Below are 12570 nucleotides of genomic sequence, written 5' to 3' on the forward strand. Positions count from 1 at the left end.
TTCTTTCTTTCTTTCTTTCTTCTTCTTCTTCTTCTTCTTCTTCTTCTTCTTCTTCTTCTTCTTCTTCTTCTTCTTCTTCTTCTTCTCCTCCTCCTCCTCCTCCTCCTCCTCCTCCTCCTCCTTCTTCTTCTTCTTCTTCTTCTTCTTCTTCTTCTTCTTTTTTGGTTTTTTGAGACAGGGTTTCTCTGTGTAGCCCTGGCTGTCCTGGAACTCACTCTGTAGACCAGGCTGGCTTCGATCTCAGAAATCCACCTGCCTCTGCCTCCCGAGTGCTGGGATTAAAGGTGTGTGCCACCACACCCGGCAAAATGTGTAGCCCAGACTGGCCTCGAACTCGTGATCCTCTTGCCTCTGCCTCCTTCAGCAAATCCTACCGGCGTGCGCCACTACTACCGGCGCAGATTCTTCTTATGTGTGCTGGGGACGGGTGTGCACAGACCACGGAGTGCACATGCAGGCCAGAGGACGGCTTACCTGGTTTGGTTCTCTTTTACCATGTAGGTTTTGGGGATCCAATTCAAGTCATCAGCCTTGGTGGCAGGCATGTTTTCCTGCTGAGCGGTCTCCCTGGCCCTTGATTGCCTATTTCAGCTGATTACAGCCCTACTTGAAAGAGAAGGCAATTTAATGTTTGCACATGGTAGATCAGAATTTCTTTTTAAAGTATTTTTTTGCGTGCGTGTATGTGTGTGCACCTGTGTGCACATGGACAGGTGTAAATACAGATGCCACAAAGGGTAGAAGAGGCATCAGGTCTCCTAGAACTTGAATTCCAGTTACTATATGGAGTAACCATCTATATAGATGCTGGGGGCCGGCCAGACTCAGGACCTCTGCAAGAATAAGATGTTGCTCTTAGCCACCAAGTCAGCTCTCTAGCTCCAGATTTTTTTTTATTGATGATTTTATTGTGCTTTAGTGACTCATCTTTTCATTGGTCAAGCCATATTTATCTTTATGATTGTATTCAAATTTGATAATCTTTATAGCATTTCTATCATGATTTGCCACACCTCTTGTTTTGTGTGGAATTCACACCATGGAAATGGGAATTTCCATAAATTCTGTTGCTCCTAACACTCATCATTAGGAGCTGGAGGGCTAGGGCTGGGGCTCAGTGGTCAAGCGCTTGCCTTGGGTTTGATCACTAACACAGTAAAACAACAACAAAGGTAATTTATCCTCTATGGTTTCATAACTGCACGGTCAGGTTTCTTCTTGATAAGAAGGGACTTCTGGCCTGATGAGGCATGGAGAGATCAGGATTACCATCCTGCCTGTCTTGAGAGAACTTTCCACACGTTCTCTGGCTCATACATTTCTGACTTGATTTTTCCTTGAGTCTCCAGTGTGTCTAGTGATGGGCACCACGGGGTACATTTCACTTCCACATGACCTCAGGCCCAGGGTGCACCCGTGGGTGGCTGAGTTGGCGAAAGGAGTTTTGCCAAAGGAGTGTTCTAGAAAGCTATTCCTCTTCTGGATGACTTATAATAATGCCATGTATGCAGAAATGGCTGTGACCCACATGAACACACCTCCATAAATGCAAACGCAAATGTAGTTCTCATCCCCCAGCAGGACTCTGTATTGTCACCTCTCCTAGAGAAAGATGTGTGACTGGAGTGGGAATCAGGGAAGGCGGAGGTGGGGTGCGGGGGATGCTCAACCAAGTGCAGTTAAAATAATTTACTTTCAAATTCAAATAGAGTTGGTGAGCCTGAGAGAGTATTTACAGATGGCATGTATGGATGGATGCTCTTGGCCCCTTAGGAATATCACACAAGTGAGGGGCCCTGAAGCCAACCTTCCAAGACCTCATGGTGAAAGGGGGTGTGTGTCTCTATTCCCCAGAAGAGAAAGAGTTGCAGCTCTTGGCACTACAGAAGCAGCCACGTGGCTTATGGCCACAGGGAAGGCTACCGATGTTGTCTGAACAAACGCACTGAGGCATCTACAAGTGTGGTCAATTGAGGGTCAATCGTTTCATTAGCAGGTTTAAGCAGAGGTAGCTACAGTCCTGGGCACAGCAGCAGGATACTGCTGCATTGCTCTCGCTTGCTGTCACTGATGCTAATTGGGAGTAACTGTGCCCTTTGCTCTTTACAACCCAGCGTTTAAGTGCTGAGAAATTCAAGAAAGCAAGGCATGATTCCCTTGGAATGATATCACCAGGAAGCAGCTATTCTGTCAGGATCAAAACAGCTTTAGGTCTAAACTCAGGATGCTGAATACAAGCTGATGTATGCACAGCATAAATACTTGACATCAACTGGGATCAGAGGAATGTGCCACTGGGTTGGACTGGGTATGCTGGTGATCAGTAGAGACATTGGGAGAAAGGAATACTGTGGAATTTCTGTCCAAATTAGAGAGTCCTTTGAAAATAAAGCAAAGCTCAGAAGCTAGAAGGAGTCTGGGTAGTGAGATGGAAGCAATAGATAGGGCCCAGATTAATGCTCTAAGAGCCCCGAGTGTGGCCAGGCCTGAAACACTATTTGGCTTCTGCTGAACACGAGTACATTTTGTCCCTGACATGCTAAAGCTGGCTTCACTGACTTTCTGCTCACTGCAGCGGGAAGAATGCTGATTGATGTAGCTTGAGAATCAAACCAAGGCGAGAGGGAGAGGGAGAGGGAGATTTGAATCTGTTACCATGGTAACCATGGCAGGGTCAAGTGAAGAAAGCTATGTGGGAGATGGGAAGCCGCTGGTGCAGCAGACGCAGACTGGTCAGAGCTATGCTCACACAGGGGACACATTGATCAGGGTTTGAGTAATAGCTCATCTGCTTACTATTTTCCTAAACCTGGTCACTGAACTTCATGGATCTTAGCTTTCCTTTCTATGGAATGGGAAAGGCATGCTTACCTGGTCAGTGAGGTGACATACATGGACTTCCCAGCACAGGATGCTGAATAGCTGAGCCTGCTAGGAACCACAGCAACAGGTATCAAAAGTGCTGCAATTGAAATACTCACATTTATTATTAGCATTCTTGGGGTTTCCCCCTCTTTACCACAAACTGCAATGGCTGCCATCACGTGAGCACACGCTTCACTCTCAGCTTTTCTACCTTTAATCAAGACAGCAATGACTCAGAGCAGGACAGACTCTGCTATGGTTTAAGTGTGTCCACACATATGTCTACGGGTTGGAAGTTTGAGCCTCAGTTTTACTCAGGAGTGGTGTGCAAGTTTGATGTCAACCTGACACAAGCCAAAGTCATCTGAGAGGAAGGAAGCTTAATTAAAGAAAATGCCTCCAGAAGGTCCAACTATCGGGCGTTTTCTTAGTGATTGATGAGGAAGAACACAGCCCATTGAACTGGTGGTCCTGGGTTGGATAAAGAGGCAGGTTGAACAAGTCATGGGGAATAAGCCAGTGTCATAGTCAGGGTTTCTATTCCTGCGCAAAACATCATGACCAAGAAGCAAGTAGCAGTATCTAGATGTGGAACCTGTAAGAAGGAAGGGGTTAGAGTGAGATGAGGTCATTTGTGTGAGGTCCCCATGATGGCACTGATGGCTGAATAAGATGAGAACAGCCCCCAATCTAGTATGTTTGCTACGTATCACCTGATGAAGCCCTCACCAGAAGTGAATCAGAAACCAGCGTCAGCCTCTAGAACCATGTGTGCATATATTTGTGTGTGCTTGTGTCTGTGTTTGCATCTGTATGTGCGCGAGCGTGCATGCACATGTTTGAATATGTGTGGGCACCTGGCTTTGAAAAGCTATAAAAACTCACGCATTTGTGTGTATGTGTGTGAAGGCTGGGTGTTGATGTTGGATGTCTTTCCTCTGCTACTCTCTACTTTACTTACAGAGGTAAAGGTCTCTCCCTGAAACTGAAGCTTGACAGTTCCGGATAATCTCCCTAACTAGCTTGCCCCAGGAAATCTGTCCCTGCCTCCAGAGCGTGTTAAGATTACATCTGGCTGCCATGCCTGCTCTGCTTATACAGAGCTTTGGGGGATCTGAATTCCAATCCCCCTGTTTATGGGGTGAGTACTTATTCGTTGAGTCATCTTCCAGTCTCAACTTTTATTCTTTATAAATTGACTAGTCTCATTTATGTGTTATAGCAGCAGAAAGAAACTAAGATACAGTGTGTTGCTGACATGTTGCTAGTCAGCAGGCATGAACTTAGAGATCCACACCATTAGTATAAGCCAGGCCAGGATGGTGTGTGATACAATTCATGGTGACGAGGAATCCCAATGGAACTCTTCACTAAAGAGTTTTTATTTCTCAGGAAAATTCTGAAAGGCATACTATTGTTTTGGACTTTAAACCATAGTTATTTGTATAACTGAAGAATCTGCCAAGTGTCTCAATAGGTAATGGTGTGAATAGCCTAGCCAATGCCCCACCTGAGGATATCTGCAGTTGAAGTCCGTCCTGGAACCTAAGTGGGATAATGTTCCTGGATTTCACACAGCCTGGTCCCAAACCAAGACTTCAGAAAATGCTCAGATTAAATAAAAGACACACAGCTATGGAATCACGGAGCTAGGGGACGAGAGTCACATGAGCTGAGCTTTTCTTTTCTTCTTAGAAAAGTTCTCAGACTAAGCCCATCATTGCCACTGTCATCCTTGTGAGGAGCACTGATCCCCACTTCATAATAAGAGTGTTGGAGACTCGGGGGAGAAATTGAAGCAGTTTATTTTACAACCTTGCAAAGTTGGGTGTCGGCCTAGAAAAAAGGCAAAATGGCTGACATGCTGATTTGGTTCTAATCGGTATTTTAATATTTTAATTGCACTTCTCTGCCTCCTGAATTCTTCACTGGCCAAGTTCTTCAGGGGGGTATAATCTTGCTGGTATCCACCATTGTGCCTTACCCAGATTCCCCATCCTATTGATTCAGAGCACAAAGCCTTATCTACTGTGTCTCCTAGGGCTCAAGAGTCCCTTCTTTTCTGGTATGTGGGCTAAATTGCCTAGCAAACCCCTAGATGAACGGAGCACGCCTAGACAAGCAGGCACTAGCTGGCAGCAAGGGAGGACAGGAGCCAAGTTTCTCCTGCTTCTCTGTGAGTCTCTGGTGAGTTCTAAAAGGTACCTCATACCACAGGGGATGGTAATGTAATAAATAAATCATCATGGTTAGCATTCGTCTCCGTAGTCTACGTACTTTATCTTGTATTTGTTTGTAAAGCTCAGAATTGCTTTTCCTTTGTTCGTTTGTTTTAAGCAATTTAGAGGATCCAGAGAAATGGCTCAGTTGGCAAAGTGTTTACCATGCAAACACAAGGACCTGAATCATGATCACCAGCATCCACACACAAACCCCACCCATTTCAGCATGTGTTTGTAATAGCAGTACTAGCAGGGAGAGGTCTGAGGACCCATGACCAGCTAGTCTAACTGAATCAGTGAGCTCCAGGTTGGCTTAATGAGAAAGGGATAGAAAAGACAAAGGGATCCATCCAACACTGCTTACACACACACACACACACACACACACACACACACACACACACACTGAGGAATAAGAAATTTGCAGCCACAGAATTCCCCTCTCACCTGAAGGTGTCAATATCGCATCTATGGTTCTCAAGTAGAATTAAATAAGACTTAAAAAAAACCCACATGTATTTATCATGTATGTGTGTTTTTGTGTGCAGGTGTGCCCTGGCATGTGTGATGGTGCTTATAATCTTGGTTAGTAACTTGACTATATCTGGGATCAACTAAAATCCAAGTAGCTAGGCATGCCTGTGAGGGATTCTCTTGATTGGATCATTTGAGGTGGAAAGACCCACCCTAAATTTGGGCCATGCCCACATATAAGAAAATAGAAGGACGGTTCTGCTTGTCCTCGCCATTGTCCTGCGGCTGATGCTGAGGTGTTCCCTCCCCGGTGTTAGGACCTAAGGCAGCATGTGTGTGGAAGTTGGAGGATAAATTTTGGGAGTTAGTTCTCTCCTCCCACCACGTGGACTCAGGGTTTGGACTCAGGTTCTCAGGGTTGGCACTGGCTACCTTTAACTACTGAGAAATTATGCCATCTTAAGACTAATGTTTTAAAAACATTTTCTAGTTTCATATTTAGTTAAAACGTCTTTAAATTTTATTCTGGACCTGTCACTTATAGAGTGCTTGATGGGAGATGCCCTGTCCCTGTACATAGTTCAGGCAAAGGATTCTGGGAGAGGAGGCATGTGGGTCATGGGGATAATGACACACAGTGATGCTAGCCATCTTAGTTAGGCTTTCATTGCTGTGAAGAAATGCCATGAGCAAGGCAATACTTATAAAGGACAGCATTTAACTGGGGCTGGCTTACAGTTTCAGAGGTTCAGACCATTATCATCATGGTGGAAAGCATGGCATCATGCAAGCAGACACGGTGCTGGAGGAATCAAGTGTTCTACATCTCTATCCAAAGGCAGCTAGGAGGAGACCATCTTCTGCAGGTAGCCAGGAGAATGGTCTCTTTGGCATTGGAGAGAGCTTAGGCATAGGACCTCAAAGTCCACCCCTACAGTGATGGACTTCCTCCAATGAAGTCACACCTACTTTAACAAGGCCACATCTCCTAATAGGGCCACTTTCCATGGGCCATGCATACTTTATTTATTTATTTTCATTGAGGGGGGAGGCAAGCATATTCTAACCATCACACCTGCCTTGCTACAAAGGCTTTTCAGCATCCAGTTATGTGTCTGTGTTATACTCTGGGGGTGCAAAATGAATAACATAGTGTCTGGACCTAAAAAGCTTGTAGTCTAAACCATGTAGATAAAGATAATGCCAACCATTAAATATATATTTTATTTTTTTTCTAGTAGTCACATTAAAAAACCAGAAAGTAATTTTTAATTCTGTCTTTAATTTTACCCAATATAGCTGAAATATTATCTTTTCAGTAAAAATGATCTGGCTATCTTACACTTTCTGCACACTAGGTATTCATAGCATCTAGGATGTATCTTTGACTCATAACGTTTCTGTTTTCAGATTAGATACATCAAATGCTCATTGCTGACCATGGCCTGCAGCTACTGTGGGGCACAGGATAGATCCTCAAGAAAGGAAAGTTCATAAACAAATCGCTTAGGAGCAACTTACGTGGGAGAGAAAAGAAAGGGGAGAGGCGATGTGGGAACAGAGTCAGTGGATGTGCCCAGGGACAGCCAGCCTGGATGGGAGACTAAGAGATCTGAACATGGGCTCAGGAACGCCGAGCAACCCAAGCAGGGCTCAGCAATGCCTTAGAAACCTGGGAAGCATAGACTTAAAAAGTAAAAAGTCAGGGTTGGAGAGATGGTTTAGGGGTCAAGAGCATGCAGTACTCTTCAGAGGACCTAAGTTCTGTTCCCAGTCCCCAGGTAGCTCGCAACCACCTGTGACTCCAGCTCCAGGGGATACAATGCCTCTGGCCTCTGGGGGCACCTGCACTCCTATGCACATACCCACATACCCCACATATAATTTAAAAATAAAAATAATAAATCTTATTTTGTTTTTTTTTTGTTTTTTTTTTTTGTTTTTTGGAGGCAGGGTTTCTCTGTATAGCCTTGGCTGTCCTGTAACTCACTCTAGATCAAGCTGGCCTTGAACTCACAGAGATCTGCCTGCCTCTGCTTCCAAAGTGCTGGGATTAAAGGCCCATAATACCATCACCAATAAATCTTTTTTTTTTTTTTTAATAAAATAAAAAGTCTCAGCGGGTAGAATGAGGCTGAAGTAGGAGAAAAATTAGAAAGAAGGGGCTGGAAACTTTTCCCTTAAAGGTGAACCCTGGTGGTGCAAACCTGAAGCCCTGCATTTGGGAGATGGAGGATGGAGGTTCTCATTCAGGACTAGTCTCTGCTACAGTGTGAGTTCAAGGTTGTCTATGGTTGCCTGACACCCTGTCTCAAAAACAAACAAAAGGTAAGCGTCGAACTGTATCAGGAAACAAGACAGTTTGCGAGATGGTTGCCTGGTTAGTGGCTGGCAGGGTAGGTTTTGGCACTGCGGTGCCACAACCTCTTCAGCTACACTTGCACAAGGAAACCTATGTCTGATCTGGCTGGAGAGTGCGACATGTGACTCTGTTCCAAAGCATCAGAGAGTGCCTGAGTCTTGCTAACTGCGTGTTAGACGCCCTTTCTGGAAGTTTCTCTTCCTGGGCACTAACACCAGATAGACACTACCAGTGAAAGGATATCTGTGCCTGGTAACCAGTGAACGGACACCCAGTGCTCAGCAAGAGTCCAGGCTGTGGTTATCTGAACTAAACATAAGTTATTGTGAGACATTGGACTGGTCACCTCCTTTCTGTGGCCTTTCTCTCTATGAAAGCTGGAAGATGACAAAGTGACAAGAGGTAATTGCTATGCACTGTCCTGGTCTCCAAACCCCAGAATACACAGGAACCTGATCACGCGGCACCCTCAATCTTCCCAACGGCCTCCTTGCTGAAGCTGAAAGAAAACTGGTTTCAGATATTACAAACTCACCGTCTCCCTTACTCTGTTGCTGGTTCTTTAAGAAACACAATATTGGCAACAAGAGTTATGCTTAGAACAACTCCTGGGAACTGGTTGATCCAGTCTAGTGAGAAGCTGGGGGCACCTTCAGCAAGGGCCAGCCTCTCCCTACCTGGTTGTTGTTTCCCTTCTTGGCAGCTGCTCCTACCAACCAAGAGTCAGGTGGGGTACATAGGGAGAAGTCTGAACCAGCTGAAGCTGCCTGGGACAGCTCTGTGGATCCTCGCCTTGCCAGGCTCACCGGGGCTTTAATAATGCAATAAAACCCAGCTTCTAAGGCACACAAAGGCTTTTGGAAAGCAAGAGATAAAAGGGACTTTGTTCTGCTCCCGCTGGGAACAGTATAGATCTACAGGTGTTCCCACAGACACCGGTCCCTTGGTGGAGGCTGTTGCTGGTCTCTGCTCCCCACATCTTGCTGCTGCCTGGGAGCCATGGAAGGCTTAGAATGGAAACAGCCCGCAGAAGGCATGCTTTAAGAAGCACACAATGACAAGAGCAGGCTCGAGAGCCAGGTGTGTTTTCTGCTGCTCTGCCCGCTTCCCTCCCTCTGATTGTGGGACTGTTGGCCCTGCAGGGAGTCGTGTCCACTTTATCAGAAGTCATTGTGGGCTCAGTGGGACCCTTAATGCAGTCAGAGCGTGGGTGGCCGCAGAGACAAAGCCATCTTTCCTCTTTCTTGTTCTGCACTGAAGCCTGTTGGAGAGGCAGCCAGGGCCACACACCACAGGGAAGCTCCAAGATTAACACACACACAGGTCTTGGGACCCTGTGTTGCTGAGCATCCCTTTCTCCCCTTGCAGTCACCTAACTCAGAGGCTTGGCTTTATGCAGCTGCTTTCTCACAGTCGTCTCCCTCTATTTTATCCTTCCGTATAGTCCAATACCGAGCTGGGCGGTATTGATTCTGATGCGCATCCCACCCCATCTCTAATACCACAGAGTAAGAAACAGGAGGCAGAGGGGTGGGGGTGCTCAGTCCATAGAGTGCTGGGCGTTGGACCTGAGTTCAGATCCCCACCATCTCTGCAGATCTGTCTGCTAGATAGGCATAGCTGACAGAGACAGGTGGGTCCCCAGCACTCCCAGGCCAGCCAACTGCAGTGAGAGACTCCATTTCAAAAAATAACATGGAGAGCAATGGAGGAAGTCAGCCTCTGGCTCTCATATGCATGCACACACACATGAGCACACACACATACACATGAGCACATACACACACATACACTCACATGAGCACATACACACATACACACACATAAGCACATACACACACATGAGCACATAAACACACACATCATGAGCACATATATACACTCACACACACACTCACACACACACACACACACACACACACTGTTCACCTGATATACATCCCTCCACACACATATATGAAACAGGAGCTAGAGAACTAACTGATAGGGTTGAGGTCGAGGAAGCAAAGACGGTGCCGTACTGGGGGACTTGAATCTTGCACTCATTGCTCTGCATTCAACAAGAAACTACTTTATTCATTGCCCATTAGGGTGGGCTTTAAACTGTGGGAAGAGTAAATCTTTCTCTAAACTGCTCTGTGTTGAAAAGGAACCCTGTCGTGGTTGTTCATCAAAGTCATGCTATTTGTTTGTGTGTGTGTGTGTGTGTGTGTGTGTGTGTGTGATAGATAACAACAGAATGTTTAAATACATTTACACATTGTGGAGTTAGCTAATCAAACATGCAGTGCTTCATACAGGTATCATCTTTATGAGAACATCCAACAGCCACACCGCTCATCTCTCCAGAGTGTAAGATATTGCAGACCATCCAGAAGTCCCCCTGAACTTGTTCTTTCTAATTGTATGTGCCTTTGACCTGCACCCTAACCCGCGGTCCTTCCTTCTAACCTTTGACCTATATCCTACCCTCACTCCCAGTCCTTTCCTCTAACCTTTGACCTACACCCTACCCCCACTCCCAGTCCTTCCCTCTACCCTTTGACCTGTACTCTTCCTCCCTGCCCCCTGTCCTCCCTCTAACCATTCAACTCTCTGGCCATCACCATTCCACTCCACCCATGAATCAACTCTTTATGTTGCATATATAAGTGAGTTCAGGACAGGTTTATTTTGTTGCATCTGTCTTATTTCACTTAAAATAATGTCTTCTGTGTTATCACAAATCCAGGTTTGGGGTTTTACAGCTCAGTGGTATTCTGTAGCTTGCATATACCGAATTTTTGCTATTGGTTAATCTGCTAATGGACACTTAGTTGCCCCGAAATCTTGTCTACAGTGAACAAGGCTGGGGTAAGTGCAGGTGTCTCTTTCACACTCACTCTCCTCTCCATGGTAGCTACACAGTAACATGGTAATAGGCAACACAGTTGCTTTTCCTGTATTTTGGAGGAGTTCCTGTGTGGAAGTTTCCATAATGGCTGTATTCATTTGCAGACCTGCCTGCAGTATGAATGAGTTCTCTTTTTCTCCTTAGGACTCCACCTCACCTTCTTTAATCACTTGATGTGTGATGGGAAGTGCAAACTCCCTCTTGTATCCTCCTGGAAGTGCCCAGAGCTCCTCTGTTTCCCATGATGGCTCTGCCACTAGACTCAGGGCCCAGGGGTCACTGAAATAATGTTTTTTCATGCCGACAAGGTATAAAAGTGACAGCAGCTACAGAAGTCTGTGGGGCAGAATGAGTCATAGGTCTACATGTGGCATCTAAGAGGCTGCCAGTCTTCGTCCTGTCCAACCCACTGAAAACCAATGGTGCTCATTCCAAGATAGTAGAACCACTTCCAGGCCGTGGAGGAGTTCCATTAGTTCTCAGAGCAGCCTGTTGGGTTGATGCCTTTGGCTTCTTCCTAGCTTCTGGGCATTCTGGGTGGAATCTTCCCTCAGTCAGGCTGGCATGTAGTTCTGCTTCCCACCATGGGCTGCTCTCACACACTTAGCCATACGCGTTCAGCCCCTCACCATTGGCTATGGTCAAGCATGTTCTACTGATGAAATGAAATATCCTCCACACCTTCAAGGATTTCATACACCAGACAGATGGTATCCCCTTTCTGTTCCAAACACCTGAGGTTTCCTATCGCCTATGGTATCAAGCTTAAAGTCTTGGTGCTGTTACTCAAAGTTTTATTTTTTTTGGCCTTGTCCTATATCCATTCATTTATCTATCAAATGCTAGTTTGACCTAACATTAATAAAGACCTGACATGTGACAGTCCTTTTTATCTCCTACTTTAAGAAGTCCTCTTTGTGCCCTCTCATTCCTCCTGGCACCATCCTGGTTGACCTGGCCTCCTGGAAGGCTTTTCTCTTCTCTTTCAAACTGAACCTGCTTCAGTTTAGCCCTTAACTGTCAATCAGTTACCAGGAAACTTGGAGTGAGGTGTGGCCATCAGACCGCACGCAGGCTTAGACTGCAGCTGGCAAGACATCAAGTTCCCAGCAGTCCCAGAACAGGCTGCCTCGTGGCTCTCATTCTTTTCCTTATGCATGGCCCCTCGCTGAGCGTCTGCTCCTCTTCTCCCGAGCTGATCCTGCCCACCCCACAGTTTCTGTTTCCTAACAATGTTGACTTTTGTGTAGCTTCAGCTAGCCTTAGACTCTTTAGTCTTCGCGGTTACCTCAGGAAGCACCTGTTCCCAGTCTTTGGGTATCTGCCTGTGGTGTTATTTCTGTCATTGTGGCTTCCCAAAGAAAAGAGTTCAGGTTCCCAGAGAGAATCTGATCTACATAGTTCCTCTTTGCATGCTGGTCCAAGTCATGGTTCTCAGGCTATCCAAGAGTGACCCATGCCTATGACTTAGTCATTTAACCACGGCTGCCTGAAGATAGCCAAGGTTTGTCTGTGGGGTCTAGAGCTGCAAGAGAAGTTCTTGTCTCCATGTAAGCAGCTTTGTGTGTGTGGCTCTGTTAGAAAAGCTTTTAAAGCCTGACAGAGAGCACACCCTGTCTCCATTTCGCTTCTCCCTCTTTTCTCACTGGTTTGCTGCCCACAACATTGTATTCTTAATTCTTCATGTTTGGATTTGTCTTTTTAAACTTAGATATCTACCCAAACAGATGCACAAGTCACAGCACAGAAACACA

At 45.9% G+C, this 12570-nt stretch overlaps 1 long non-coding RNA gene across 1 annotated transcript; it reads right to left on the reverse strand.

Annotated features, from left to right (window-relative positions):
- Positions 1-382: 382 nt before the first annotated feature.
- Gm33265 lies at positions 383-8543 on the reverse strand. Its single transcript, XR_375916.3, has 3 exons — positions 8459-8543; positions 2872-2962; positions 383-603 (listed from the first exon to the last, which is right to left on the reverse strand). It is a non-coding gene; the product is annotated as a predicted gene, 33265 (long non-coding RNA).
- Positions 8544-12570: the final 4027 nt, after the last annotated feature.

This window comes from Mus musculus, chromosome 3, assembly GCF_000001635.26.
Source record: "Mus musculus strain C57BL/6J chromosome 3, GRCm38.p6 C57BL/6J".
Classification (NCBI taxonomy): Eukaryota; Metazoa; Chordata; class Mammalia; order Rodentia; family Muridae; genus Mus; species Mus musculus.